We start from the raw sequence: 27,442 nt of genomic DNA, 5'->3' as shown, positions 1-27,442 counted from the left end.
CTCTCATGGTCTAGTGGTTAGAGCTGCTGCCTTGGAGCAGAGAGGTTGTGAGTTCAAGTCCTGTGAACACCCTGAAGCTCGTTTGGAGAAATTGTGGCAGCAGAGTGTGGAAGCGGAGGAGTGTGTGTGTGTGTGGTTGATGGTCGGGCACCCATAAGGTGTTGGAGAAGGAGCTCTGGTGTGGATGGCTGTGGTAGCTGGTATGTGAGTGTGGGTGGGAAGATTCCATAGGAAGAAGGTTGTTGGTGTGGAAGTGAGTGGTCCCGGTTCCTGGGTGGTAGTTGGTGTGAAGGGCTGGTGGCAATGGTGGTAGCTGGTGTGGAGGCAGTGGTGGTAGTTGGTGTGAAGGGCTGGAGGCAATGGTGGATTGCAGAGGAGGTTTTCGTGATATAAAAAAAAGGCAAATAAAATCCCCCATCTTTTTATTTTCAACATCCCACATGCTTCGACAGACACAACACCACTTTTGGCAGATCCCCAACCTAGAATCCTCCATTCCAGGCAGTGGACCACCTTCCACGATGCCCCACAACTACACCTTCCTCCGCAACGCCCTCTAACCACTTACTTACCTCGACAACTGCTCTCCTTGACATCCTCCTCGCCTCAGTCCATCCAGCGACATGCTCCAGGGTCTTCAGGGACATTGCTCTCCATTCCGCTCTTCCTGACATCCACCTCGCCTCAGTCCATCCATGCACCGATATCTTCCAATCCCATGAGTGGTGGTGGTGTGGGTGGGAAGGTTCCATAGGAAGAAGGTTGTTGGTGTGGAAGTGAGTGGTCCCGGTAATTGGTGTGAAGGGCTGGTGGCAGTGGTGGTAGTTGGTGTGGAGGCAGTAGTGGTAGTTGGTGTGAAGGGCTGGAGGCAATGGTGGATTGCAGAGGAGGTTTTCTTGATATAAAAAAAAAAAAAAAAAAAAAAAAGGCAAATAAAATCCCCCATCTTTTTATTTTCAACATCCCACATGCTTCGACAGACACAACACCACTTTTGGCAGATCCCCAACCTAGAATCCTCCATTCCAGGCAGTGGACCACCTTCCACGATGCCCCACAACTACACCTTCCTCCGCAACGCCCTCTAACCACTTACTTACCTCGACAACTGCTCTCCTTGACATCCTCCTCGCCTCAGTCCATCCAGCGACATGCTCCAGGGTCTTCAGGGACATTGCTCTCCATTCCGCTCTTCCTGACATCCACCTCGCCTCAGTCCATCCATGCACCGATATCTTCCAATCCCATGAGTGGTGGTGGTGTGGGTGGGAAGGTTCCATAGGAAGAAGGTTGTTGGTGTGGAAGTGAGTGGTCCCGGTAATTGGTGTGAAGGGCTGGTGGCAGTGGTGGTAGTTGGTGTGGAGGCAGTAGTGGTAGTTGGTGTGAAGGGTTGGAGGCAATGGTGGATTGCAGAGGAGGTTTTCTTGATAAAAAAAAAAAAAAAAAAAAAAAAAAAAAAGGCAAATAAAATCCCCCATCTTTTTATTTTCAACATCCCACATGCTTCGACAGACACAACACCACTTTTGGCAGATCCCCAACCTAGAATCCTCCATTCCAGGCAGTGGACCACCTTCCACGATGCCCCACAACTACACCTTCCTCCGCAACGCCCTCTAACCACTCACCTCGACAACTGCTCTCCTTGACGTCCTCCTCGCCTCAGTCCACCTTCCACGATGCCCCACAACTACACCTTCCTCCAACCACTTACCTCGACAACTGCTCTCCTTGACATCCTCCTCGCCTCAGTCCACCTTCCACAATGCCCCACAACTACACCTTCCTCCAACCACTTACCTCGACAACTGCTCTCCTTGACATCCACCTCGCCTCAGTCCATCCATGCACCGATATCTTCCAATCCACCAGACATCCCAGGTTCTCACGATCCATCTCTTTTAACAGCTGCCATCTTCAGGGTCTTGACAGGATTCGAACTCACAACCTCTTCGCTCCAAGGCGGCTGCTCTAACCACTATGCCGTGGGAGCTGCTTGTCAGGCATATGCGGCGACCAAGGTCTTGGCCTGTTTTGGCACACAGAGCAACTGCACAGAGGAAAGGGGGGGGGGGGACTCCAACCTAAGGTGGAGCTAGCTCTCAACTGGCTATGTCAAGATCTCTGAATGCTAAGTGGTTAGCCTTGCCACCTTACAGTGTGAAGGTGGTGGGTTCAATCTATAAATGTAACTTAGATGTAAGTTTTGTCAAACCACAAAAAGATCAAAGAGTTACATTCGTAGATCTTAAAGGGATACTCGTGTGTCAATTTTTTTTTTTTAAATTAACTGGTGCCAAAAAGTTAGACAGATTAGTAAATGACTTGTATTTAAAGCTCTTTACTCTTATCAGCTGCTTTATACTACAGAGGAAGTTGTATGGTTCTTTTCTGTCTGACCACAATGCCCCACCAAGAAAAAATTGTGCATTAGCGGGCATTTGTATTTGAACCAAGGACCTCTTGAACCTCTGCGCTCCAGGGTGGCTGCTCATCAACTGGATGAGGCGACCAAAATCTTGCAGTGCAAAGCTAGTGGGGGTCTGCTATAAACAACATATGTAGGATGTGGTTAAGCTGTAAAAAAAAGCACGCATGTGTTAGGGGGCACTCGGATTTGAACCAAGGACCTCTTGATCTGCAGTCAAATGCTCTACCACTGAGCTATACCCCCGCAACATGCAGCTCATCTGTACCTCAACATTTTTAATTTTCTGCAATAAACTACATATGTGGGATACGGTTAAGCTTGTAAAAAAAAAAAATGTGTGTTACGGGCACTCGGACCTCTTTACATGCAGTCAAATGCTCTACCACTGAGCTTCAGCCCCACAACATGTGGCTTGTTTGTACCTCAACGTTGCCTCCAGCCCTTCACACCAACTACCACCACTGCCTCCAGCCCTTCAGCCCACCACCCAGTGCCACTCACTTCCACACCAACAACCTTCTTCCTATGGCGCCTCCCCCCCACCACCACCACTACATATGTAGGATATGGTTAAGTCGTAAAGCAAAAAAATGTGTGTTAGGGGGCACTCGGATTTGAGCCAAGGACCTCTTGATCTGCAGTCAAATGCTCTACCACTGAGCTATACCCCCGCAACACATGGCTTGCCAGGGTAACCGCACAGAGGGGGGATTCGAAGCTAAGTCCGAACTAGCTCTCGGCTTGCCTGTACTATCCCAGTCAAATGTATATGAACCGGTGGGGAAAAAAATGATTTTGTCAAAACAGGCCAAGACCACAGTCATCCTTGCTAGTTTCCATGAAGCTCTCATGGTCTAGTGGTTAGAGCTGCTGCCTTGGAGCAGAGAGGTTGTGAGTTCAAGTCCTGTGAACACCCTGAAGCTCGTTTGGAGAAATTGTGGCAGCAGAGTGTGGAAGCGGAGGAGTGTGTGTGTGTGTGTGAAGTGTGTGTGGTTGATGGTCGGGCACCCATAAGGTGTTGGAGAAGGAGCTCTGGTGTGGATGGCTGTGGTAGCTGGTATGTGAGTGTGGGTGGGAAGATTCCATAGGAAGAAGGTTGTTGGTGTGGAAGTGAGTGGTCCCGGTTCCTGGGTGGTAGTTGGTGTGAAGGGCTGGTGGCAATGGTGGTAGCTGGTGTGGAGGCAGTGGTGGTAGTTGGTGTGAAGGGCTGGAGGCAATGGTGGATTGCAGAGGAGGTTTTCGTGATATAAAAAAAAAAAAAAAAAAGGCAAATAAAATCCCCCATCTTTTTATTTTCAACATCCCACATGCTTCGACAGACACAACACCACTTTTGGCAGATCCCCAACCTAGAATCCTCCATTCCAGGCAGTGGACCACCTTCCACGATGCCCCACAACTACACCTTCCTCCGCAACGCCCTCTAACCACTTACTTACCTCGACAACTGCTCTCCTTGACATCCTCCTCGCCTCAGTCCATCCAGCGACATGCTCCAGGGTCTTCAGGGACATTGCTCTCCATTCCGCTCTTCCTGACATCCACCTCGCCTCAGTCCATCCATGCACCGATATCTTCCAATCCCATGAGTGGTGGTGGTGTGGGTGGGAAGGTTCCATAGGAAGAAGGTTGTTGGTGTGGAAGTGAGTGGTCCCGGTAATTGGTGTGAAGGGCTGGTGGCAGTGGTGGTAGTTGGTGTGGAGGCAGTAGTGGTAGTTGGTGTGAAGGGCTGGAGGCAATGGTGGATTGCAGAGGAGGTTTTCTTGATATGAAAAAAAAAAAAAAAAAAAAAAAGGCAAATAAAATCCCCCATCTTTTTATTTTCAACATCCCACATGCTTCGACAGACACAACACCACTTTTGGCAGATCCCCAACCTAGAATCCTCCATTCCAGGCAGTGGACCACCTTCCACGATGCCCCACAACTACACCTTCCTCCGCAACGCCCTCTAACCACTTACTTACCTCGACAACTGCTCTCCTTGACATCCTCCTCGCCTCAGTCCATCCAGCGACATGCTCCAGGGTCTTCAGGGACATTGCTCTCCATTCCGCTCTTCCTGACATCCACCTCGCCTCAGTCCATCCATGCACCGATATCTTCCAATCCCATGAGTGGTGGTGGTGTGGGTGGGAAGGTTCCATAGGAAGAAGGTTGTTGGTGTGGAAGTGAGTGGTCCCGGTAATTGGTGTGAAGGGCTGGTGGCAGTGGTGGTAGTTGGTGTGGAGGCAGTAGTGGTAGTTGGTGTGAAGGGCTGGAGGCAATGGTGGATTGCAGAGGAGGTTTTCTTGATATAAAAAAAAAAAAAAAAAAAAAAGGCAAATAAAATCCCCCATCTTTTTATTTTCAACATCCCACATGCTTCGACAGACACAACACCACTTTTGGCAGATCCCCAACCTAGAATCCTCCATTCCAGGCAGTGGACCACCTTCCACGATGCCCCACAACTACACCTTCCTCCGCAACGCCCTCTAACCACTTACTTACCTCGACAACTGCTCTCCTTGACATCCTCCTCGCCTCAGTCCATCCAGCGACATGCTCCAGGGTCTTCAGGGACATTGCTCTCCATTCCGCTCTTCCTGACATCCACCTCGCCTCAGTCCATCCATGCACCGATATCTTCCAATCCCATGAGTGGTGGTGGTGTGGGTGGGAAGGTTCCATAGGAAGAAGGTTGTTGGTGTGGAAGTGAGTGGTCCCGGTAATTGGTGTGAAGGGCTGGTGGCAGTGGTGGTAGTTGGTGTGGAGGCAGTAGTGGTAGTTGGTGTGAAGGGTTGGAGGCAATGGTGGATTGCAGAGGAGGTTTTCTTGATAAAAAAAAAAAAAAAAAAAAGGCAAATAAAATCCCCCATCTTTTTATTTTCAACATCCCACATGCTTCGACAGACACAACACCACTTTTGGCAGATCCCCAACCTAGAATCCTCCATTCCAGGCAGTGGACCACCTTCCACGATGCCCCACAACTACACCTTCCTCCGCAACGCCCTCTAACCACTTACTTACCTCGACAACTGCTCTCCTTGACATCCTCCTCGCCTCAGTCCATCCAGCGACATGCTCCAGGGTCTTCAGGGACATTGCTCTCCATTCCGCTCTTCCTGACATCCACCTCGCCTCAGTCCATCCATGCACCGATATCTTCCAATCCCATGAGTGGTGGTGGTGTGGGTGGGAAGGTTCCATAGGAAGAAGGTTGTTGGTGTGGAAGTGAGTGGTCCCGGTAATTGGTGTGAAGGGCTGGTGGCAGTGGTGGTAGTTGGTGTGGAGGCAGTAGTGGTAGTTGGTGTGAAGGGTTGGAGGCAATGGTGGATTGCAGAGGAGGTTTTCTTGATATAAAAAAAAAAAAAAAAAAAAAAAGGCAAATAAAATCCCCCATCTTTTTATTTTCAACATCCCACATGCTTCGACAGACACAACACCACTTTTGGCAGATCCCCAACCTAGAATCCTCCATTCCAGGCAGTGGACCACCTTCCACGATGCCCCACAACTACTCCTTCCTCCGCAACGCCCTCTAACCACTTACTTACCTCGACAACTGCTCTCCTTGACATCCTCCTCGCCTCAGTCCATCCAGCGACATGCTCCAGGGTCTTCAGGGACATTGCTCTCCATTCCGCTCTTCCTGACATCCACCTCGCCTCAGTCCATCCATGCACCGATATCTTCCAATCCCATGAGTGGTGGTGGTGTGGGTGGGAAGGTTCCATAGGAAGAAGGTTGTTGGTGTGGAAGTGAGTGGTCCCGGTAATTGGTGTGAAGGGCTGGTGGCAGTGGTGGTAGTTGGTGTGGAGGCAGTAGTGGTAGTTGGTGTGAAGGGTTGGAGGCAATGGTGGATTGCAGAGGAGGTTTTCTTGATAAAAAAAAAAAAAAAAAAAAAAAAGGCAAATAAAATCCCCCATCTTTTTATTTTCAACATCCCACATGCTTCGACAGACACAACACCACTTTTGGCAGATCCCCAACCTAGAATCCTCCATTCCAGGCAGTGGACCACCTTCCACGATGCCCCACAACTACTCCTTCCTCCGCAACGCCCTCTAACCACTCACCTCGACAACTGCTCTCCTTGACGTCCTCCTCGCCTCAGTCCACCTTTCACGATGCCCCACAACTACACCTTCCTCCAACCACTTACCTCGACAACTGCTCTCCTTGACATCCACCTCGCCTCAGTCCATCCATGCACCGATATCTTCCAATCCACCAGACATCCCAGGTTCTCACGATCCATCTCTTTTAACAGCTGCCATCTTCAGGGTCTTGACAGGATTCGAACTCACAACCTCTTCGCTCCAAGGCGGCTGCTCTAACCACTATGCCGTGGGAGCTGCTTGTCAGGCATATGCGGCGACCAAGGTCTTGGCCTGTTTTGGCACACAGAGCAACTGCACAGAGGAAGGGGGGGGGGGGGACTCCAACCTAAGGTGGAGCTAGCTCTCAACTGGCTATGTCAAGATCTCTGAATGCTAAGTGGTTAGCCTTGCCACCTTACAGTGTGAAGGTGGTGGGTTCAATCTATAAATGTAACTTAGATGTAAGTTTTGTCAAACCACAAAAAGATCAAAGAGTTACATTCGTAGATCTTAAAGGGATACTCGTGTGTCAATTTTTTTTTTTTAAATTAACTGGTGCCAAAAAGTTAGACAGATTAGTAAATGACTTGTATTTAAAGCTCTTTACTCTTATCAGCTGCTTTATACTACAGAGGAAGTTGTATGGTTCTTTTCTGTCTGTCCACAATGCCCCACCAAGAAAAAATTGTGCATTAGCGGGCATTTGTATTTGAACCAAGGACCTCTTGAACCTCTGCGCTCCAGGGTGGCTGCTCATCAACTGGATGAGGCGACCAAAATCTTGCAGTGCAAAGCTAGTGGGGGTCTGCTATAAACAACATATGTAGGATGTGGTTAAGCTGTAAAAAAAAGCATGCATGTGTTAGGGGGCACTCGGATTTGAACCAAGGACCTCTTGATCTGCAGTCAAATGCTCTACCACTGAGCTATACCCCCGCAACATGCAGCTCATCTGTACCTCAACATTTTTAATTTTCTGCAATAAACTACATATGTGGGATACGGTTAAGCTTGTAAAGAAAAAAAATGTGTGTTACGGGCACTCGGACCTCTTTACATGCAGTCAAATGCTCTACCACTGAGCTTCAGCCCCACAACATGTGGCTTGTTTGTACCTCAACGTTGCCTCCAGCCCTTCACACCAACTACCACCACTGCCTCCAGCCCTTCAGCCCACCACCCAGGGCCACTCACTTCCACACCAACAACCTTCTTCCTATGGCGCCTCCCCCCCACCACCACCACTACATATGTAGGATATGGTTAAGTCGTAAAGCAAAAAAATGTGTGTTAGGGGGCACTCGGATTTGAGCCAAGGACCTCTTGATCTGCAGTCAAATGCTCTACCACTGAGCTATACCCCCGCAACACATGGCTTGCCAGGGTAACCGCACAGAGGGGGGATTCGAAGCTAAGTCCGAACTAGCTCTCGGCTTGCCTGTACTATCCCAGTCAAATGTATATGAACGGGTGGGGAAAAAAATGATTTTGTCAAAACAGGCCAAGACCACAGTCATCCTTGCTAGTTTCCATGAAGCTCTCATGGTCTAGTGGTTAGAGCTGCTGCCTTGGAGCAGAGAGGTTGTGAGTTCAAGTCCTGTGAACACCCTGAAGCTCGTTTGGAGAAATTGTGGAAGCGGAGGAGTGTGTGTGTGTGTGTGTGTGTGTGTGTGTGTGTGTGTGTGTGTGTGTGTGTGTGTGTGTGTGTGAAGTGTGTGTGGTTGATGGTCGGGCACCCATAAGGTGTTGGAGAAGGAGCTCTGGTGTGGATGGCTGTGGTAGCTGGTATGTGAGTGTGGGTGGGAAGATTCCATAGGAAGAAGGTTGTTGGTGTGTAAGTGAGTGGTCCCGGTTCCTGGGTGGTAGTTGGTGTGAAGGGCTGGTGGCAATGGTGGTAGCTGGTGTGGTGGCAGTGGTGGTAGTTGGTGTGAAGGGTTGGAGGCAATGGTGGATTGCAGAGGAGGTTTTCTTGATAAAAAAAAAAACAAAAAACAAAAAAAAGGCAAATAAAATCCCCCATCTTTTTATTTTCAACATCCCACATGCTTCGACAGACACAACACCACTTTTGGCAGATCCCCAACCTAGAATCCTCCATTCCAGGCAGTGGACCACCTTCCACGATGCCCCACAACTACACCTTCCTCCGCAACGCCCTCTAACCACTTACCTCGACAACTGCTCTCCTTGACATCCTCCTCGCCTCAGTCCATCCAGCGACATGCTCCAGGGTCTTCAGGGACATTGCTCTCCATTCCGCTCTTCCTGACATCCACCTCGCCTCAGTCCATCCATGCACCGATATCTTCCAATCCCATGAGTGGTGGTGTGGGTGGGAAGGTTCCATAGGAAGAAGGTTGTTGGTGTGGAAGTGAGTGGTCCCGGTAATTGGTGTGAAGGGCTGGTGGCAGTGGTGGTAGTTGGTGTGGAGGCAGTAGTGGTAGTTGGTGTGAAGGGCTGGAGGCAATGGTGGATTGCAGAGGAGGTTTTCTTGATATAAAAAAAAAAAAAAGGCAAATAAAATCCCCCATCTTTTTATTTTCAACATCCCACATGCTTCGACAGACACAACACCACTTTTGGCAGATCCCCAACCTAGAATCCTCCATTCCAGGCAGTGGACCACCTTCCACGATGCCCCACAACTACACCTTCCTCCGCAACTCCCTCTAACCACTTACTTACCTCGACAACTGCTCTCCTTGACATCCTCCTCGCCTCAGTCCATCCAGCGACATGCTCCAGGGTCTTCAGGGACATTGCTCTCCATTCCGCTCTTCCTGACATCCACCTCGCCTCAGTCCATCCATGCACCGATATCTTCCAATCCCATGAGTGGTGGTGGTGTGGGTGGGAAGGTTCCATAGGAAGAAGGTTGTTGGTGTGGAAGTGAGTGGTCCCGGTAATTGGTGTGAAGGGCTGGTGGCAGTGGTGGTAGTTGGTGTGGAGGCAGTAGTGGTAGTTGGTGTGAAGGGCTGGAGGCAATGGTGGATTGCAGAGGAGGTTTTCTTGATATAAAAAAAAAAAAAAAAAAAAAAGGCAAATAAAATCCCCCATCTTTTTATTTTCAACATCCCACATGCTTCGACAGACACAACACCACTTTTGGCAGATCCCCAACCTAGAATCCTCCATTCCAGGCAGTGGACCACCTTCCACGATGCCCCACAACTACACCTTCCTCCGCAACGCCCTCTAACCACTTACTTACCTCGACAACTGCTCTCCTTGACATCCTCCTCGCCTCAGTCCATCCAGCGACATGCTCCAGGGTCTTCAGGGACATTGCTCTCCATTCCGCTCTTCCTGACATCCACCTCGCCTCAGTCCATCCATGCACCGATATCTTCCAATCCCATGAGTGGTGGTGGTGTGGGTGGGAAGGTTCCATAGGAAGAAGGTTGTTGGTGTGGAAGTGAGTGGTCCCGGTAATTGGTGTGAAGGGCTGGTGGCAGTGGTGGTAGTTGGTGTGGAGGCAGTAGTGGTAGTTGGTGTGAAGGGTTGGAGGCAATGGTGGATTGCAGAGGAGGTTTTCTTGATAAAAAAAAAAACAAAAAACAAAAAAAAGGCAAATAAAATCCCCCATCTTTTTATTTTCAACATCCCACATGCTTCGACAGACACAACACCACTTTTGGCAGATCCCCAACCTAGAATCCTCCATTCCAGGCAGTGGACCACCTTCCACGATGCCCCACAACTACACCTTCCTCCGCAACGCCCTCTAACCACTCACCTCGACAACTGCTCTCCTTGACGTCCTCCTCGCCTCAGTCCACCTTCCACGATGCCCCACAACTACACCTTCCTCCAACCACTTACCTCGACAACTGCTCTCCTTGACATCCTCCTCGCCTCAGTCCACCTTCCACAATGCCCCACAACTACACCTTCCTCCAACCACTTACCTCGACAACTGCTCTCCTTGACATCCACCTCGCCTCAGTCCATCCATGCACCGATATCTTCCAATCCACCAGACATCCCAGGTTCTCACGATCCATCTCTTTTAACAGCTGCCATCTTCAGGGTCTTGACAGGATTCGAACTCACAACCTCTTCGCTCCAAGGTGGCTGCTCTAACCACTATGCCGTGGGAGCTGCTTGTCAGGCATATGCGGCGATCAAGGTCTTGGCCTGTTTTGGCACACAGAGCAACTGCACAGAGGAAAAAAAAGCATGCATGTGTTAGGGGGCACTCGGATTTGAACCAAGGACCTCTTGATCTGCAGTCAAATGCTCTACCACTGAGCTATACCCCCGCAACATGCAGCTCATCTGTACCTCAACATTTTTAATTTTCTGCAATAAACTACATATGTGGGATACGGTTAAGCTTGTAAAGAAAAAAAATGTGTGTTACGGGCACTCGGACCTCTTTACATGCAGTCAAATGCTCTACCACTGAGCTTCAGCCCCACAACATGTGGCTTGTTTGTACCTCAACGTTGCCTCCAGCCCTTCACACCAACTACCACCACTGCCTCCAGCCCTTCAGCCCACCACCCAGGGCCACTCACTTCCACACCAACAACCTTCTTCCTATGGCGCCTCCCCCCCACCACCACCACTAGATATGTAGGATATGGTTAAGTCGTAAAGCAAAAAAATGTGTGTTAGGGGGCACTCGGATTTGAGCCAAGGACCTCTTGATCTGCAGTCAAATGCTCTACCACTGAGCTATACCCCCGCAACACATGGCTTGCCAGGGTAACCGCACAGAGGGGGGATTCGAAGCTAAGTCCGAACTAGCTCTCGGCTTGCCTGTACTATCCCAGTCAAATGTATATGAACCGGTGGGGAAAAAAATGATTTTGTCAAAACAGGCCAAGACCACAGTCATCCTTGCTAGTTTCCATGAAGCTCTCATGGTCTAGTGGTTAGAGCTGCTGCCTTGGAGCAGAGAGGTTGTGAGTTCAAGTCCTGTGAACACCCTGAAGCTTGTTTGGAGAAATTGTGGCAGCAGAGTGTGGAAGCGGAGGAGTGTGTGTGTGTGTGTGTGTGAAGTGTGTGTGGTTGATGGTCGGGCACCCATAAGGTGTTGGAGAAGGAGCTCTGGTGTGGATGGCTGTGGTAGCTGGTATGTGAGTGTGGGTGGGAAGATTCCATAGGAAGAAGGTTGTTGGTGTGGAAGTGAGTGGTCCCGGTTCCTGGGTGGTAGTTGGTGTGAAGGGCTGGTGGCAATGGTGGTAGCTGGTGTGGAGGCAGTGGTGGTAGTTGGTGTGAAGGGCTGGAGGCAATGGTGGATTGCAGAGGAGGTTTTCGTGATATAAAAAAAAAAAAAAAAAAGGCAAATAAAATCCCCCATCTTTTTATTTTCAACATCCCACATGCTTCGACAGACACAACACCACTTTTGGCAGATCCCCAACCTAGAATCCTCCATTCCAGGCAGTGGACCACCTTCCACGATGCCCCACAACTACACCTTCCTCCGCAACGCCCTCTAACCACTTACTTACCTCGACAACTGCTCTCCTTGACATCCTCCTCGCCTCAGTCCATCCAGCGACATGCTCCAGGGTCTTCAGGGACATTGCTCTCCATTCCGCTCTTCCTGACATCCACCTCGCCTCAGTCCATCCATGCACCGATATCTTCCAATCCCATGAGTGGTGGTGGTGTGGGTGGGAAGGTTCCATAGGAAGAAGGTTGTTGGTGTGGAAGTGAGTGGTCCCGGTAATTGGTGTGAAGGGCTGGTGGCAGTGGTGGTAGTTGGTGTGGAGGCAGTAGTGGTAGTTGGTGTGAAGGGCTGGAGGCAATGGTGGATTGCAGAGGAGGTTTTCTTGATATAAAAAAAAAAAAAAAAAAAAAAGGCAAATAAAATCCCCCATCTTTTTATTTTCAACATCCCACATGCTTCGACAGACACAACACCACTTTTGGCAGATCCCCAACCTAGAATCCTCCATTCCAGGCAGTGGACCACCTTCCACGATGCCCCACAACTACACCTTCCTCCGCAACGCCCTCTAACCACTTACTTACCTCGACAACTGCTCTCCTTGACATCCTCCTCGCCTCAGTCCATCCAGCGACATGCTCCAGGGTCTTCAGGGACATTGCTCTCCATTCCGCTCTTCCTGACATCCACCTCGCCTCAGTCCATCCATGCACCGATATCTTCCAATCCCATGAGTGGTGGTGGTGGTGTGGGTGGGAAGGTTCCATAGGAAGAAGGTTGTTGGTGTGGAAGTGAGTGGTCCCGGTAATTGGTGTGAAGGGCTGGTGGCAGTGGTGGTAGTTGGTGTGGAGGCAGTAGTGGTAGTTGGTGTGAAGGGTTGGAGGCAATGGTGGATTGCAGAGGAGGTTTTCTTGATAAAAAAAAAAAAACAAAACAAAGGCAAATAAAATCCCCCATCTTTTTATTTTCAACATCCCACATGCTTCGACAGACACAACACCACTTTTGGCAGATCCCCAACCTAGAATCCTCCATTCCAGGCAGTGGACCACCTTCCGCGATGCCCCACAACTACACCTTCCTCCGCAACGCCCTCTAACCACTCACCTCGACAACTGCTCTCCTTGACGTCCTCCTCGCCTCAGTCCACCTTCCACGATGCCCCACAACTACACCTTCCTCCAACCACTTACCTCGACAACTGCTCTCCTTGACATCCTCCTCGCCTCAGTCCACCTTCCACAATGCCCCACAACTACACCTTCCTCCAACCACTTACCTCGACAACTGCTCTCCTTGACATCCACCTCGCCTCAGTCCATCCATGCACCGATATCTTCCAATCCACCAGACATCCCAGGTTCTCACGATCCATCTCTTTTAACAGCTGCCATCTTCAGGGTCTTGACAGGATTCGAACTCACAACCTCTTCGCTCCAAGGTGGCTGCTCTAACCACTATGCCGTGGGAGCTGCTTGTCAGGCATATGCGGCGACCAAGGTCTTGGCCTGTTTTGGCACACAGAGCAACTGCACAGAGGAAAGGGGGGGGGGGACTCCAACCTAAGGTGGAGCTAGCTCTCAACTGGCTATGTCAAGATCTCTGAATGCTAAGTGGTTAGCCTTGCCACCTTACAGTGTGAAGGTGGTGGGTTCAATCTATAAATGTAACTTAGATGTAAGTTTTGTCAAACCACAAAAAAATCAAAGAGTTACATTCGTAGATCTTAAAGGGATACTCGTGTGTCAATTTTTTTTTTTTAAATTAACTGGTGCCAAAAAGTTAGACAGATTAGTAAATGACTTGTATTTAAAGCTCTTTACTCTTATCAGCTGCTTTATACTACAGAGGAAGTTGTATGGTTCTTTTCTGTCTGACCACAATGCCCCACCAAGAAAAAATTGTGCATTAGCGGGCATTTGTATTTGAACCAAGGACCTCTTGAACCTCTGCGCTCCAGGGTGGCTGCTCATCAACTGGATGAGGCGACCAAAATCTTGCAGTGCAAAGCTAGTGGGGGTCTGCTATAAACAACATATGTAGGATGTGGTTAAGCTGTAAAAAAAAGCATGCATGTGTTAGGGGGCACTCGGATTTGAACCAAGGACCTCTTGATCTGCAGTCAAATGCTCTACCACTGAGCTATACCCCCGCAACACATGGCTTGCCAGGGTAACCGCACAGAGGGGGGATTCGAAGCTAAGTCCGAACTAGCTCTCGGCTTGCCTGTACTATCCCAGTCAAATGTATATGAACCGGTGGGGAAAAAAATGATTTTGTCAAAACAGGCCAAGACCTTCCACGATGCCCCACAACTACACCTTCCTCCGCAACGCCCTCTAACCACTCTCCTTGACGTCCTCCTCGCCTCAGTCCACCTTCCACGATGCCCCACAACTACACCTTCCTCCAACCACTTACCTCGACAACTGCTCTCCTTGACATCCTCCTCGCCTCAGTCCACCTTCTACAATGCCCCACAACTACACCTTCCTCCAACCACTTACCTCGACAACTGCTCTCCTTGACATCCACCTCGCCTCAGTCCATCCATGCACCGATATCTTCCAATCCACCAGACATCCCAGGTTCTCACGATCCATCTCTTTTAACAGCTGCCATCTTCAGGGTCTTGACAGGATTCGAACTCACAACCTCTTCGCTCCAAGGTGGCTGCTCTAACCACTATGCCGTGGGAGCTGCTTGTCAGGCATATGCGGCGACCAAGGTCTTGGCCTGTTTTGGCACACAGAGCAACTGCACAGAGGAAAAAAAAGCATGCATGTGTTAGGGGGCACTCGGATTTGAACCAAGGACCTCTTGATCTGCAGTCAAATGCTCTACCACTGAGCTATACCCCCGCAACATGCAGCTCATCTGTACCTCAACATTTTTAATTTTCTGCAATAAACTACATATGTGGGATACGGTTAAGCTTGTAAAGAAAAAAAATGTGTGTAACGGGCACTCGGACCTCTTTACATGCAGTCAAATGCTCTACCACTGAGCTTCAGCCCCACAACATGTGGCTTGTTTGTACCTCAACGTTGCCTCCAGCCCTTCACACCAACTACCACCACTGCCTCCAGCCCTTCAGCCCACCACCCAGGGCCACTCACTTCCACACCAACAACCTTCTTCCTATGGCGCCTCCCCCCCACCACCACCACTAGATATGTAGGATATGGTTAAGTCGTAAAGCAAAAAAATGTGTGTTAGGGGGCACTCGGATTTGAGCCAAGGACCTCTTGATCTGCAGTCAAATGCTCTACCACTGAGCTATACCCCCGCAACACATGGCTTGCCAGGGTAACCGCACAGAGGGGGGATTCGAAGCTAAGTCCGAACTAGCTATCGGCTTGCCTGTACTATCCCAGTCAAATGTATATGAACCGGTGGGGAAAAAAATGATTTTGTCAAAACAGGCCAAGACCACAGTCATCCTTGCTAGTTTCCATGAAGCTCTCATGGTCTAGTGGTTAGAGCTGCTGCCTTGGAGCAGAGAGGTTGTGAGTTCAAGTCCTGTGAACACCCTGAAGCTCGTTTGGAGAAATTGTGGCAGCATAGTGTGGAAGCGGAGGTGTGTGTGTGTGTGTGAAGTGGTTGATGGTCGGGCACCCATAAGGTGTTGGAGAAGGAGCTCTGGTGTGGATGGCTGTGGTAGCTGGTATGTGAGTGTGGGTGGGAAGATTCCATAGGAAGAAGGTTGTTGGTGTGGAAGTGAGTGGTCCCGGTTCCTGGGTGGTAGTTGGTGTGAAGGGCTTTTGGCAATGGTGGTAGCTGGTGTGGAGGCAGTGGTGGTAGTTGGTGTGAAGGGCTGGAGGCAATGGTGGATTGCAGAGGAGGTTTTCGTGATATAAAAAAAAAAAAAAGGCAAATAAAATCCCCCATCTTTTTATTTTCAACATCCCACATGCTTCGACAGACACAACACCACTTTTGGCAGATCCCCAACCTAGAATCCTCCATTCCAGGCAGTGGACCACCTTCCACGATGCCCCACAACTACACCTTCCTCCGCAACGCCCTCTAACCACTTACTTACCTCGACAACTGCTCTCCTTGACATCCTCCTCGCCTCAGTCCATCCAGCGACATGCTCCAGGGTCTTCAGGGACATTGCTCTCCATTCCGCTCTTCCTGACATCCACCTCGCCTCAGTCCATCCATGCACCGATATCTTCCAATCCCATGAGTGGTGGTGGTGTGGGTGGGAAGGTTCCATAGGAAGAAGGTTGTTGGTGTGGAAGTGAGTGGTCCCGGTAATTGGTGTGAAGGGCTGGTGGCAGTGGTGGTAGTTGGTGTGGAGGCAGTAGTGGTAGTTGGTGTGAAGGGTTGGAGGCAATGGTGGATTGCAGAGGAGGTTTTCTTGATAAAAAAAAAAAACAAAAACAAAAAAAAGGCAAATAAAATCCCCCATCTTTTTATTTTCAACATCCCACATGCTTCGACAGACACAACACCACTTTTGGCAGATCCCCAACCTAGAATCCTCCATTCCAGGCAGTGGACCACCTTCCACGATGCCCCACAACTACACCTTCCTCCGCAATGCCCTCTAACCACTCACCTCGACAACTGCTCTCCTTGACGTCCTCCTCGCCTCAGTCCACCTTCCACAATGCCCCACAACTACACCTTCCTCCAACCACTTACCTCGACAACTGCTCTCCTTGACATCCATCTCGCCTCAGTCCATCCATGCACCGATATCTTCCAATCCACCAGACATCCCAGGTTCTCACGATCCATCTCTTTTAACAGCTGCCATCTTCAGGGTCTTGACAGGATTCGAACTCACAACCTCTAAGCTCCAAGGCGGCTGCTCTAACCACTATGCCGTGGGAGCTGCTTGTCAGGCATATGCGGCGACCAAGGTCTTGGCCTGTTTTGGCACACAGAGCAACTGCACAGAGGAAAGGGGGGGGGGGGGACTCCAACCTAAGGTGGAGCTAGCTCTCAACTGGCTATGTCAAGATCTCTGAATGCTAAGTGGTTAGCCTTGCCACCTTACAGTGTGAAGGTGGTGGGTTCAATCTATAAATGTAACTTAGATGTAAGTTTTGTCAAACCACAAAAAGATCAAAGAGTTACATTCGTAGATCTTAAAGGGATACTCGTGTGTCAATTTTTTTTTTAAAATTAACTGGTGCCAAAAAGTTAGACAGATTAGTAAATGACTTGTATTTAAAGCTCTTTACTCTTATCAGCTGCTTTATACTACAGAGGAAGTTGTATGGTTCTTTTCTGTCTGACCACAATGCCCCACCAAGAAAAAATTGTGCATTAGCGGGCATTTGTATTTGAACCAAGGACCTCTTGAACCTCTGCGCTCCAGGGTGGCTGCTCATCAACTGGATGAGGCGACCAAAATCTTGCAGTGCAAAGCTAGTGGGGGTCTGCTATAAACAACATATGTAGGATGTGGTTAAGCTGTAAAAAAAAGCATGCATGTGTTAGGGGGCACTCGGATTTGAACCAAGGACCTCTTGATCTGCAGTCAAATGCTCTACCACTGAGCTATACCCCCGCAACATGCAGCTCATCTGTACCTCAACATTTTTAATTTTCTGCAATAAACTACATATGTGGGATACGGTTAAGCTTGTAAAGAAAAAAAATGTGTGTTACGGGCACTCGGACCTCTTTACATGCAGTCAAATGCTCTACCACTGAGCTTCAGCCCCACAACATGTGGCTTGTTTGTACCTCAACGTTGCCTCCAGCCCTTCACACCAACTACCACCACTGCCTCCAGCCCTTCAGCCCACCACCCAGGGCCACTCACTTCCACACCAACAACCTTCTTCCTATGGCGCCTCCCCCCCACCACCACCACTACATATGTAGGATATGGTTAAGTCGTAAAGCAAAAAAATATGTGTTAGGGGGCACTCAGATTTGAGCCAAGGACCTCTTGATCTGCAGTCAAATGCTCTACCACTGAGCTATACCCCCGCAACACATGGCTTGCCAGGGTAACCGCACAGAGGGGGGATTCGAAGCTAAGTCCGAACTAGCTCTCGGCTTGCCTGTACTATCCCAGTCAAATGTATATGAACCGGTGGGGAAAAAAATGATTTTGTCAAAACAGGCCAAGACCACAGTCATCCTTGCTAGTTTCCATGAAGCTCTCATGGTCTAGTGGTTAGAGCTGCTGCCTTGGAGCAGAGAGGTTGTGAGTTCAAGTCCTGTGAACACCCTGAAGCTCGTTTGGAGAAATTGTGGCAGCAGAGTGTGGAAGCGGAGGAGTGTGGAAGCGGAGGTGTGTGTGTGTGTGTGTGTGTGGTTGATGGTCGGGCACCCATAAGGTGTTGGAGAAGGAGCTCTGGTGTGGATGGCTGTGGTAGCTGGTATGTGAGTGTGGGTGGGAAGATTCCATAGGAAGAAGGTTGTTGGTGTGGAAGTGAGTGGTCCCGGTTCCTGGGTGGTAGTTGGTGTGAAGGGCTGGTGGCAATGGTGGTAGCTGGTGTGGAGGCAGTGGTGGTAGTTGGTGTGAAGGGCTGGAGGCAATGGTGGATTGCAGAGGAGGTTTTCGTGATATAAAAAAAAAAAAAAAAAAAGGCAAATAAAATCCCCCATCTTTTTATTTTCAACATCCCACATGCTTCGACAGACACAACACCACTTTTGGCAGATCCCCAACCTAGAATCCTCCATTCCAGGCAGTGGACCACCTTCCACGATGCCCCACAACTACACCTTCCTCCGCAACGCCCTCTAACCACTTACTTACCTCGACAACTGCTCTCCTTGACATCCTCCTCGCCTCAGTCCATCCAGCGACATGCTCCAGGGTCTTCAGGGACATTGCTCTCCATTCCGCTCTTCCTGACATCCACCTCGCCTCAGTCCATCCATGCACCGATATCTTCCAATCCCATGAGTGGTGGTGGTGTGGGTGGGAAGGTTCCATAGGAAGAAGGTTGTTGGTGTGGAAGTGAGTGGTCCCGGTAATTGGTGTGAAGGGCTGGTGGCAGTGGTGGTAGTTGGTGTGGAGGCAGTAGTGGTAGTTGGTGTGAAGGGCTGGAGGCAATGGTGGATTGCAGAGGAGGTTTTCGTGATATAAAAAAAAAAAAAAGGCAAATAAAATCCCCCATCTTTTTATTTTCAACATCCCACATGCTTCGACAGACACAACACCACTTTTGGCAGATCCCCAACCTAGAATCCTCCATTCCAGGCAGTGGACCACCTTCCACGATGCCCCACAACTACACCTTCCTCCGCAACGCCCTCTAACCACTTACTTACCTCGACAACTGCTCTCCTTGACATCCTCCTCGCCTCAGTCCATCCAGCGACATGCTCCAGGGTCTTCAGGGACATTGCTCTCCATTCCGCTCTTCCTGACATCCACCTCGCCTCAGTCCATCCATGCACCGATATCTTCCAATCCCATGAGTGGTGGTGGTGTGGGTGGGAAGGTTCCATAGGAAGAAGGTTGTTGGTGTGGAAGTGAGTGGTCCCGGTAATTGGTGTGAAGGGCTGGTGGCAGTGGTGGTAGTTGGTGTGGAGGCAGTAGTGGTAGTTGGTGTGAAGGGTTGGAGGCAATGGTGGATTGCAGAGGAGGTTTTCTTGATAAAAAAAAAAAACAAAAACAAAAAAAAGGCAAATAAAATCCCCCATCTTTTTATTTTCAACATCCCACATGCTTCGACAGACACAACACCACTTTTGGCAGATCCCCAACCTAGAATCCTCCATTCCAGGCAGTGGACCACCTTCCACGATGCCCCACAACTACACCTTCCTCCGCAATGCCCTCTAACCACTCACCTCGACAACTGCTCTCCTTGACGTCCTCCTCGCCTCAGTCCACCTTCCACAATGCCCCACAACTACACCTTCCTCCAACCACTTACCTCGACAACTGCTCTCCTTGACATCCATCTCGCCTCAGTCCATCCATGCACCGATATCTTCCAATCCACCAGACATCCCAGGTTCTCACGATCCATCTCTTTTAACAGCTGCCATCTTCAGGGTCTTGACAGGATTCGAACTCACAACCTCTAAGCTCCAAGGCGGCTGCTCTAACCACTATGCCGTGGGAGCTGCTTGTCAGGCATATGCGGCGACCAAGGTCTTGGCCTGTTTTGGCACACAGAGCAACTGCACAGAGGAAAGGGGGGGGGGGGGACTCCAACCTAAGGTGGAGCTAGCTCTCAACTGGCTATGTCAAGATCTCTGAATGCTAAGTGGTTAGCCTTGCCACCTTACAGTGTGAAGGTGGTGGGTTCAATCTATAAATGTAACTTAGATGTAAGTTTTGTCAAACCACAAAAAGATCAAAGAGTTACATTCGTAGATCTTAAAGGGATACTCGTGTGTCAATTTTTTTTTTAAAATTAACTGGTGCCAAAAAGTTAGACAGATTAGTAAATGACTTGTATTTAAAGCTCTTTACTCTTATCAGCTGCTTTATACTACAGAGGAAGTTGTATGGTTCTTTTCTGTCTGACCACAATGCCCCACCAAGAAAAAATTGTGCATTAGCGGGCATTTGTATTTGAACCAAGGACCTCTTGAACCTCTGCGCTCCAGGGTGGCTGCTCATCAACTGGATGAGGCGACCAAAATCTTGCAGTGCAAAGCTAGTGGGGGTCTGCTATAAACAACATATGTAGGATGTGGTTAAGCTGTAAAAAAAAGCATGCATGTGTTAGGGGGCACTCGGATTTGAACCAAGGACCTCTTGATCTGCAGTCAAATGCTCTACCACTGAGCTATACCCCCGCAACATGCAGCTCATCTGTACCTCAACATTTTTAATTTTCTGCAATAAACTACATATGTGGGATACGGTTAAGCTTGTAAAGAAAAAAAATGTGTGTTACGGGCACTCGGACCTCTTTACATGCAGTCAAATGCTCTACCACTGAGCTTCAGCCCCACAACATGTGGCTTGTTTGTACCTCAACGTTGCCTCCAGCCCTTCACACCAACTACCACCACTGCCTCCAGCCCTTCAGCCCACCACCCAGGGCCACTCACTTCCACACCAACAACCTTCTTCCTATGGCGCCTCCCCCCCACCACCACCACTACATATGTAGGATATGGTTAAGTCGTAAAGCAAAAAAATATGTGTTAGGGGGCACTCAGATTTGAGCCAAGGACCTCTTGATCTGCAGTCAAATGCTCTACCACTGAGCTATACCCCCGCAACACATGGCTTGCCAGGGTAACCGCACAGAGGGGGGATTCGAAGCTAAGTCCGAACTAGCTCTCGGCTTGCCTGTACTATCCCAGTCAAATGTATATGAACCGGTGGGGAAAAAAATGATTTTGTCAAAACAGGCCAAGACCACAGTCATCCTTGCTAGTTTCCATGAAGCTCTCATGGTCTAGTGGTTAGAGCTGCTGCCTTGGAGCAGAGAGGTTGTGAGTTCAAGTCCTGTGAACACCCTGAAGCTCGTTTGGAGAAATTGTGGCAGCAGAGTGTGGAAGCGGAGGAGTGTGGAAGCGGAGGTGTGTGTGTGTGTGTGTGTGTGGTTGATGGTCGGGCACCCATAAGGTGTTGGAGAAGGAGCTCTGGTGTGGATGGCTGTGGTAGCTGGTATGTGAGTGTGGGTGGGAAGATTCCATAGGAAGAAGGTTGTTGGTGTGGAAGTGAGTGGTCCCGGTTCCTGGGTGGTAGTTGGTGTGAAGGGCTGGTGGCAATGGTGGTAGCTGGTGTGGAGGCAGTGGTGGTAGTTGGTGTGAAGGGCTGGAGGCAATGGTGGATTGCAGAGGAGGTTTTCGTGATATAAAAAAAAAAAAAAAAAAAGGCAAATAAAATCCCCCATCTTTTTATTTTCAACATCCCACATGCTTCGACAGACACAACACCACTTTTGGCAGATCCCCAACCTAGAATCCTCCATTCCAGGCAGTGGACCACCTTCCACGATGCCCCACAACTACACCTTCCTCCGCAACGCCCTCTAACCACTTACTTACCTCGACAACTGCTCTCCTTGACATCCTCCTCGCCTCAGTCCATCCAGCGACATGCTCCAGGGTCTTCAGGGACATTGCTCTCCATTCCGCTCTTCCTGACATCCACCTCGCCTCAGTCCATCCATGCACCGATATCTTCCAATCCCATGAGTGGTGGTGGTGTGGGTGGGAAGGTTCCATAGGAAGAAGGTTGTTGGTGTGGAAGTGAGTGGTCCCGGTAATTGGTGTGAAGGGCTGGTGGCAGTGGTGGTAGTTGGTGTGGAGGCAGTAGTGGTAGTTGGTGTGAAGGGCTGGAGGCAATGGTGGATTGCAGAGGAGGTTTTCTTGATATAAAAAAAAAAAAAAAAAAAAAAAGGCAAATAAAATCCCCCATCTTTTTATTTTCAACATCCCACATGCTTCGACAGACACAACACCACTTTTGGCAGATCCCCAACCTAGAATCCTCCATTCCAGGCAGTGGACCACCTTCCACGATGCCCCACAACTACACCTTCCTCCGCAACGCCCTCTAACCACTTACTTACCTCGACAACTGCTCTCCTTGACATCCTCCTCGCCTCAGTCCATCCAGCGACATGCTCCAGGGTCTTCAGGGACATTGCTCTCCATTCCGCTCTTCCTGACATCCACCTCGCCTCAGTCCATCCATGCACCGATATCTTCCAATCCCATGAGTGGTGGTGGTGTGGGTGGGAAGGTTCCATAGGAAGAAGGTTGTTGGTGTGGAAGTGAGTGGTCCCGGTAATTGGTGTGAAGGGCTGGTGGCAGTGGTGGTAGTTGGTGTGGAGGCAGTAGTGGTAGTTGGTGTGAAGGGTTGGAGGCAATGGTGGATTGCAGAGGAGGTTTTCTTGATAAAAAAAACAAAACAAAACAAAGGCAAATAAAATCCCCCATCTTTTTATTTTCAACATCCCACATGCTTCGACAGACACAACACCACTTTTGGCAGATCCCCAACCTAGAATCCTCCATTCCAGGCAGTGGACCACCTTCCACGATGCCCCACAACTGCACCTTCCTCCGCAACGCCCTCTAACCACTCACCTCGACAACTGCTCTCCTTGACGTCCTCCTCGCCTCAGTCCACCTTCCACGATGCCCCACAACTACACCTTCCTCCAACCACTTACCTCGACAACTGCTCTCCTTGACATCCTCCTCGCCTCAGTCCACCTTCCACAATGCCCCACAACTACACCTTCCTCCAACCACTTACCTCGACAACTGCTCTCCTTGACATCCACCTCGCCTCAGTCCATCCATGCACCGATATCTTCCAATCCACCAGACATCCCAGGTTCTCACGATCCATCTCTTTTAACAGCTGCCATCTTCAGGGTCTTGACAGGATTCGAACTCACAACCTCTTCGCTCCAAGGTGGCTGCTCTAACCACTATGCCGTGGGAGCTGCTTGTCAGGCATATGCGGCGACCAAGGTCTTGGCCTGTTTTGGCACACAGAGCAACTGCACAGAGGAAAGGGGGGGGGGGGGGACTCCAACCTAAGGTGGAGCTAGCTCTCAACTGGCTATGTCAAGATCTCTGAATGCTAAGTGGTTAGCCTTGCCACCTTACAGTGTGAAGGTGGTGGGTTCAATCTATAAATGTAACTTAGATGTAAGTTTTGTCAAACCACAAAAAGATCAAAGAGTTACATTCGTAGATCTTAAAGGGATACTCGTGTGTCAATTTTTTTTTTTAAATTAACTGGTGCCAAAAAGTTAGACAGATTAGTAAATGACTTGTATTTAAAGCTCTTTACTCTTATCAGCTGATTTATACTACAGAGGAAGTTGTATGGTTCTTTTCTGTCTGACCACAATGCCCCACCAAGAAAAAATTGTGCATTAGCGGGCATTTGTATTTGAACCAAGGACCTCTTGAACCTCTGCGCTCCAGGGTGGCTGCTCATCAACTGGATGAGGCGACCAAAATCTTGCAGTGCAAAGCTAGTGGGGGTCTGCTATAAACAACATATGTAGGATGTGGTTAAGCTGTAAAAAAAAGCATGCATGTGTTAGGGGGCACTCGGATTTGAACCAAGGACCTCTTGATCTGCAGTCAAATGCTCTACCACTGAGCTATACCCCCGCAACATGCAGCTCATCTGTACCTCAACATTTTTAATTTTCTGCAATAAACTACATATGTGGGATACGGTTAAGCTTGTAAAGAAAAAAAATGTGTGTTACGGGCACTCGGACCTCTTTACATGCAGTCAAATGCTCTACCACTGAGCTTCAGCCCCACAACATGTGGCTTGTTTGTACCTCAACGTTGCCTCCAGCCCTTCACACCAACTACCACCACTGCCTCCAGCCCTTCAGCCCACCACCCAGGGCCACTCACTTCCACACCAACAACCTTCTTCCTATGGCGCCTCCCCCCCACCACCACCACTACATATGTAGGATATGGTTAAGTCGTAAAGCAAAAAAATGTGTGTTAGGGGGCACTCGGATTTGAGCCAAGGACCTCTTGATCTGCAGTCAAATGCTCTACCACTGAGCTATACCCCCGCAACACATGGCTTGCCAGGGTAACCGCACAGAGGGGGGATTCGAAGCTAAGTCCGAACTAGCTATCGGCTTGCCTGTACTATCCCAGTCAAATGTATATGAACCGGTGGGGAAAAAAATGATTTTGTCAAAACAGGCCAAGACCACAGTCATCCTTGCTAGTTTCCATGAAGCTCTCATGGTCTAGTGGTTAGAGCTGCTGCCTTGGAGCAGAGAGGTTGTGAGTTCAAGTCCTGTGAACACCCTGAAGCTCGTTTGGAGAAATTGTGGCAGCATAGTGTGGAAGCGGAGGAGTGTGTGTGTGTGTGTGTGTGAAGTGGTTGATGGTCGGGCACCCATAAGGTGTTGGAGAAGGAGCTCTGGTGTGGATGGCTGTGGTAGCTGGTATGTGAGTGTGGGTGGGAAGATTCCATAGGAAGAAGGTTGTTGGTGTGGAAGTGAGTGGTCCCGGTTCCTGGGTGGTAGTTGGTGTGAAGGGCTGGTGGCAATGGTGGTAGCTGGTGTGGAGGCAGTGGTGGTAGTTGGTGTGAAGGGCTGGAGGCAATGGTGGATTGCAGAGGAGGTTTTCGTGATATAAAAAAAAGGCAAATAAAATCCCCCATCTTTTTATTTTCAACATCCCACATGCTTCGACAGACACAACACCACTTTTGGCAGATCCCCAACCTAGAATCCTCCATTCCAGGCAGTGGACCACCTTCCACGATGCCCCACAACTACACCTTCCTCCGCAACGCCCTCTAACCACTTACTTACCTCGACAACTGCTCTCCTTGACATCCTCCTCGCCTCAGTCCATCCAGCGACATGCTCCAGGGTCTTCAGGGACATTGCTCTCCATTCCGCTCTTCCTGACATCCACCTCGCCTCAGTCCATCCATGCACCGATATCTTCCAATCCCATGAGTGGTGGTGGTGTGGGTGGGAAGGTTCCATAGGAAGAAGGTTGTTGGTGTGGAAGTGAGTGGTCCCGGTAATTGGTGTGAAGGGCTGGTGGCAGTGGTGGTAGTTGGTGTGGAGGCAGTAGTGGTAGTTGGTGTGAAGGGCTGGAGGCAATGGTGGATTGCAGAGGAGGTTTTCTTGATATAAAAAAAAAAAAAAAAAAAAAAGGCAAATAAAATCCCCCATCTTTTTATTTTCAACATCCCACATGCTTCGACAGACACAACACCACTTTTGGCAGATCCCCAACCTAGAATCCTCCATTCCAGGCAGTGGACCACCTTCCACGATGCCCCACAACTACACCTTCCTCCGCAACGCCCTCTAACCACTTACTTACCTCGACAACTGCTCTCCTTGACATCCTCCTCGCCTCAGTCCATCCAGCGACATGCTCCAGGGTCTTCAGGGACATTGCTCTCCATTCCGCTCTTCCTGACATCCACCTCGCCTCAGTCCATCCATGCACCGATATCTTCCAATCCCATGAGTGGTGGTGGTGTGGGTGGGAAGGTTCCATAGGAAGAAGGTTGTTGGTGTGGAAGTGAGTGGTCCCGGCAATTGGTGTGAAGGGCTGGTGGCAGTGGTGGTAGTTGGTGTGGAGGCAGTAGTGGTAGTTGGTGTGAAGGGTTGGAGGCAATGGTGGATTGCAGAGGAGGTTTTCTTGATAAAAAAAAAAAAAAAAAAAAAAGGCAAATAAAATCCCCCATCTTTTTATTTTCAACATCCCACATGCTTCGACAGACACAACACCACTTTTGGCAGATCCCCAACCTAGAATCCTCCATTCCAGGCAGTGGACCACCTTCCACGATGCCCCACAACTACACCTTCCTCCGCAACGCCCTCTAACCACTCACCTCGACAACTGCTCTCCTTGACGTCCTCCTCGCCTCAGTCCACCTTCCACGATGCCCCACAACTACACCTTCCTCCAACCACTTACCTCGACAACTGCTCTCCTTGACATCCTCCTCGCCTCAGTCCACCTTCCACAATGCCCCACAACTACACCTTCCTCCAACCACTTACCTCGACAACTGCTCTCCTTGACATCCACCTTGCCTCAGTCCATCCATGCACCGATATCTTCCAATCCACCAGACATCCCAGGTTCTCACGATCCATCTCTTTTAACAGCTGCCATCTTCAGGGTCTTGACAGGATTCGAACTCACAACCTCTTCGCTCCAAGGTGGCTGCTCTAACCACTATGCCGTGGGAGCTGCTTGTCAGGCATATGCGGCGACCATGGTCTTGGCCTGTTTTGGCACACAGAGCAACTGCACAGAGGAAAAAAAAGCATGCATGTGTTAGGGGGCACTCGGATTTGAACCAAGGACCTCTTGATCTGCAGTCAAATGCTCTACCACTGAGCTATACCCCCGCAACATGCAGCTCATCTGTACCTCAACATTTTTAATTTTCTGCAATAAACTACATATGTGGGATACGGTTAAGCTTGTAAAGAAAAAAAATGTGTGTTACGGGCACTCGGACCTCTTTACATGCAGTCAAATGCTCTACCACTGAGCTTCAGCCCCACAACATGTGGCTTGTTTGTACCTCAACGTTGCCTCCAGCCCTTCACACCAACTACCACCAATGCCTCCAGCCCTTCAGCCCACCACCCAGGGCCACTCACTTCCACACCAACAACCTTCTTCCTATGGCGCCTCCCCCCCCACCACCACCACTACATATGTAGGATATGGTTAAGTCGTAAAGCAAAAAAATGTGTGTTAGGGGGCACTCGGATTTGAGCCAAGGACCTCTTGATCTGCAGTCAAATGCTCTACCACTGAGCTATACCCCCGCAACACATGGCTTGCCAGGGTAACCGCACAGAGGGGGGATTCGAAGCTAAGTCCGAACTAGCTCTCGGCTTGCCTGTACTATCCCAGTCAAATGTATATGAACCGGTGGGGAAAAAAATGATTTTGTCAAAACAGGCCAAGACCACAGTCATCCTTGCTAGTTTCCATGAAGCTCTCATGGTCTAGTGGTTAGAGCTGCTGCCTTGGAGCAGAGAGGTTGTGAGTTCAAGTCCTGTGAACACCCTGAAGCTCGTTTGGAGAAATTGTGGCAGCATAGTGTGGAAGCGGAGGAGT

At 49.7% G+C, this 27,442-nt stretch overlaps 15 non-coding genes across 15 annotated transcripts; all 15 read right to left on the bottom strand.

The window, feature by feature from the left end:
- Positions 1-2,602: 2,602 nt before the first annotated feature.
- TRNAC-GCA (transfer RNA cysteine (anticodon GCA)) lies at positions 2,603-2,674 on the bottom strand. The gene has a single exon. It is a non-coding gene; the product is annotated as a tRNA-Cys (tRNA).
- A 356-nt stretch (positions 2,675-3,030) lies between these two features.
- TRNAC-GCA (transfer RNA cysteine (anticodon GCA)) lies at positions 3,031-3,102 on the bottom strand. The gene has a single exon. It is a non-coding gene; the product is annotated as a tRNA-Cys (tRNA).
- Positions 3,103-7,383: 4,281 nt separating this feature from the next.
- TRNAC-GCA (transfer RNA cysteine (anticodon GCA)) lies at positions 7,384-7,455 on the bottom strand. The gene has a single exon. It is a non-coding gene; the product is annotated as a tRNA-Cys (tRNA).
- Positions 7,456-7,811: 356 nt separating this feature from the next.
- On the bottom strand, positions 7,812-7,883 carry TRNAC-GCA (transfer RNA cysteine (anticodon GCA)). The gene has a single exon. It is a non-coding gene; the product is annotated as a tRNA-Cys (tRNA).
- Positions 7,884-10,709: 2,826 nt separating this feature from the next.
- TRNAC-GCA (transfer RNA cysteine (anticodon GCA)) lies at positions 10,710-10,781 on the bottom strand. Its single transcript has one exon. It is a non-coding gene; the product is annotated as a tRNA-Cys (tRNA).
- Positions 10,782-11,137: 356 nt separating this feature from the next.
- Positions 11,138-11,209, bottom strand: TRNAC-GCA (transfer RNA cysteine (anticodon GCA)). Its single transcript has one exon. It is a non-coding gene; the product is annotated as a tRNA-Cys (tRNA).
- A 2,794-nt stretch (positions 11,210-14,003) lies between these two features.
- On the bottom strand, positions 14,004-14,075 carry TRNAC-GCA (transfer RNA cysteine (anticodon GCA)). The gene has a single exon. It is a non-coding gene; the product is annotated as a tRNA-Cys (tRNA).
- Positions 14,076-14,712: 637 nt separating this feature from the next.
- On the bottom strand, positions 14,713-14,784 carry TRNAC-GCA (transfer RNA cysteine (anticodon GCA)). Its single transcript has one exon. It is a non-coding gene; the product is annotated as a tRNA-Cys (tRNA).
- A 356-nt stretch (positions 14,785-15,140) lies between these two features.
- Positions 15,141-15,212, bottom strand: TRNAC-GCA (transfer RNA cysteine (anticodon GCA)). The gene has a single exon. It is a non-coding gene; the product is annotated as a tRNA-Cys (tRNA).
- A 2,169-nt stretch (positions 15,213-17,381) lies between these two features.
- On the bottom strand, positions 17,382-17,453 carry TRNAC-GCA (transfer RNA cysteine (anticodon GCA)). Its single transcript has one exon. It is a non-coding gene; the product is annotated as a tRNA-Cys (tRNA).
- A 3,137-nt stretch (positions 17,454-20,590) lies between these two features.
- Positions 20,591-20,662, bottom strand: TRNAC-GCA (transfer RNA cysteine (anticodon GCA)). The gene has a single exon. It is a non-coding gene; the product is annotated as a tRNA-Cys (tRNA).
- Positions 20,663-23,890: 3,228 nt separating this feature from the next.
- On the bottom strand, positions 23,891-23,962 carry TRNAC-GCA (transfer RNA cysteine (anticodon GCA)). The gene has a single exon. It is a non-coding gene; the product is annotated as a tRNA-Cys (tRNA).
- A 356-nt stretch (positions 23,963-24,318) lies between these two features.
- TRNAC-GCA (transfer RNA cysteine (anticodon GCA)) lies at positions 24,319-24,390 on the bottom strand. The gene has a single exon. It is a non-coding gene; the product is annotated as a tRNA-Cys (tRNA).
- A 2,256-nt stretch (positions 24,391-26,646) lies between these two features.
- On the bottom strand, positions 26,647-26,718 carry TRNAC-GCA (transfer RNA cysteine (anticodon GCA)). Its single transcript has one exon. It is a non-coding gene; the product is annotated as a tRNA-Cys (tRNA).
- Positions 26,719-27,075: 357 nt separating this feature from the next.
- Positions 27,076-27,147, bottom strand: TRNAC-GCA (transfer RNA cysteine (anticodon GCA)). The gene has a single exon. It is a non-coding gene; the product is annotated as a tRNA-Cys (tRNA).
- Between the last annotated feature and the right edge of the window lie 295 nt (positions 27,148-27,442).

The sequence above is a fragment of the Hyla sarda genome, chromosome 2 (genome assembly GCF_029499605.1).
Source record: "Hyla sarda isolate aHylSar1 chromosome 2, aHylSar1.hap1, whole genome shotgun sequence".
In the NCBI taxonomy this organism is placed as follows: domain Eukaryota; kingdom Metazoa; phylum Chordata; class Amphibia; order Anura; family Hylidae; genus Hyla; species Hyla sarda.
Note: the sequence above shows the minus strand (reverse complement) of the source record. Positions and strands in the feature narration are given on the sequence as shown.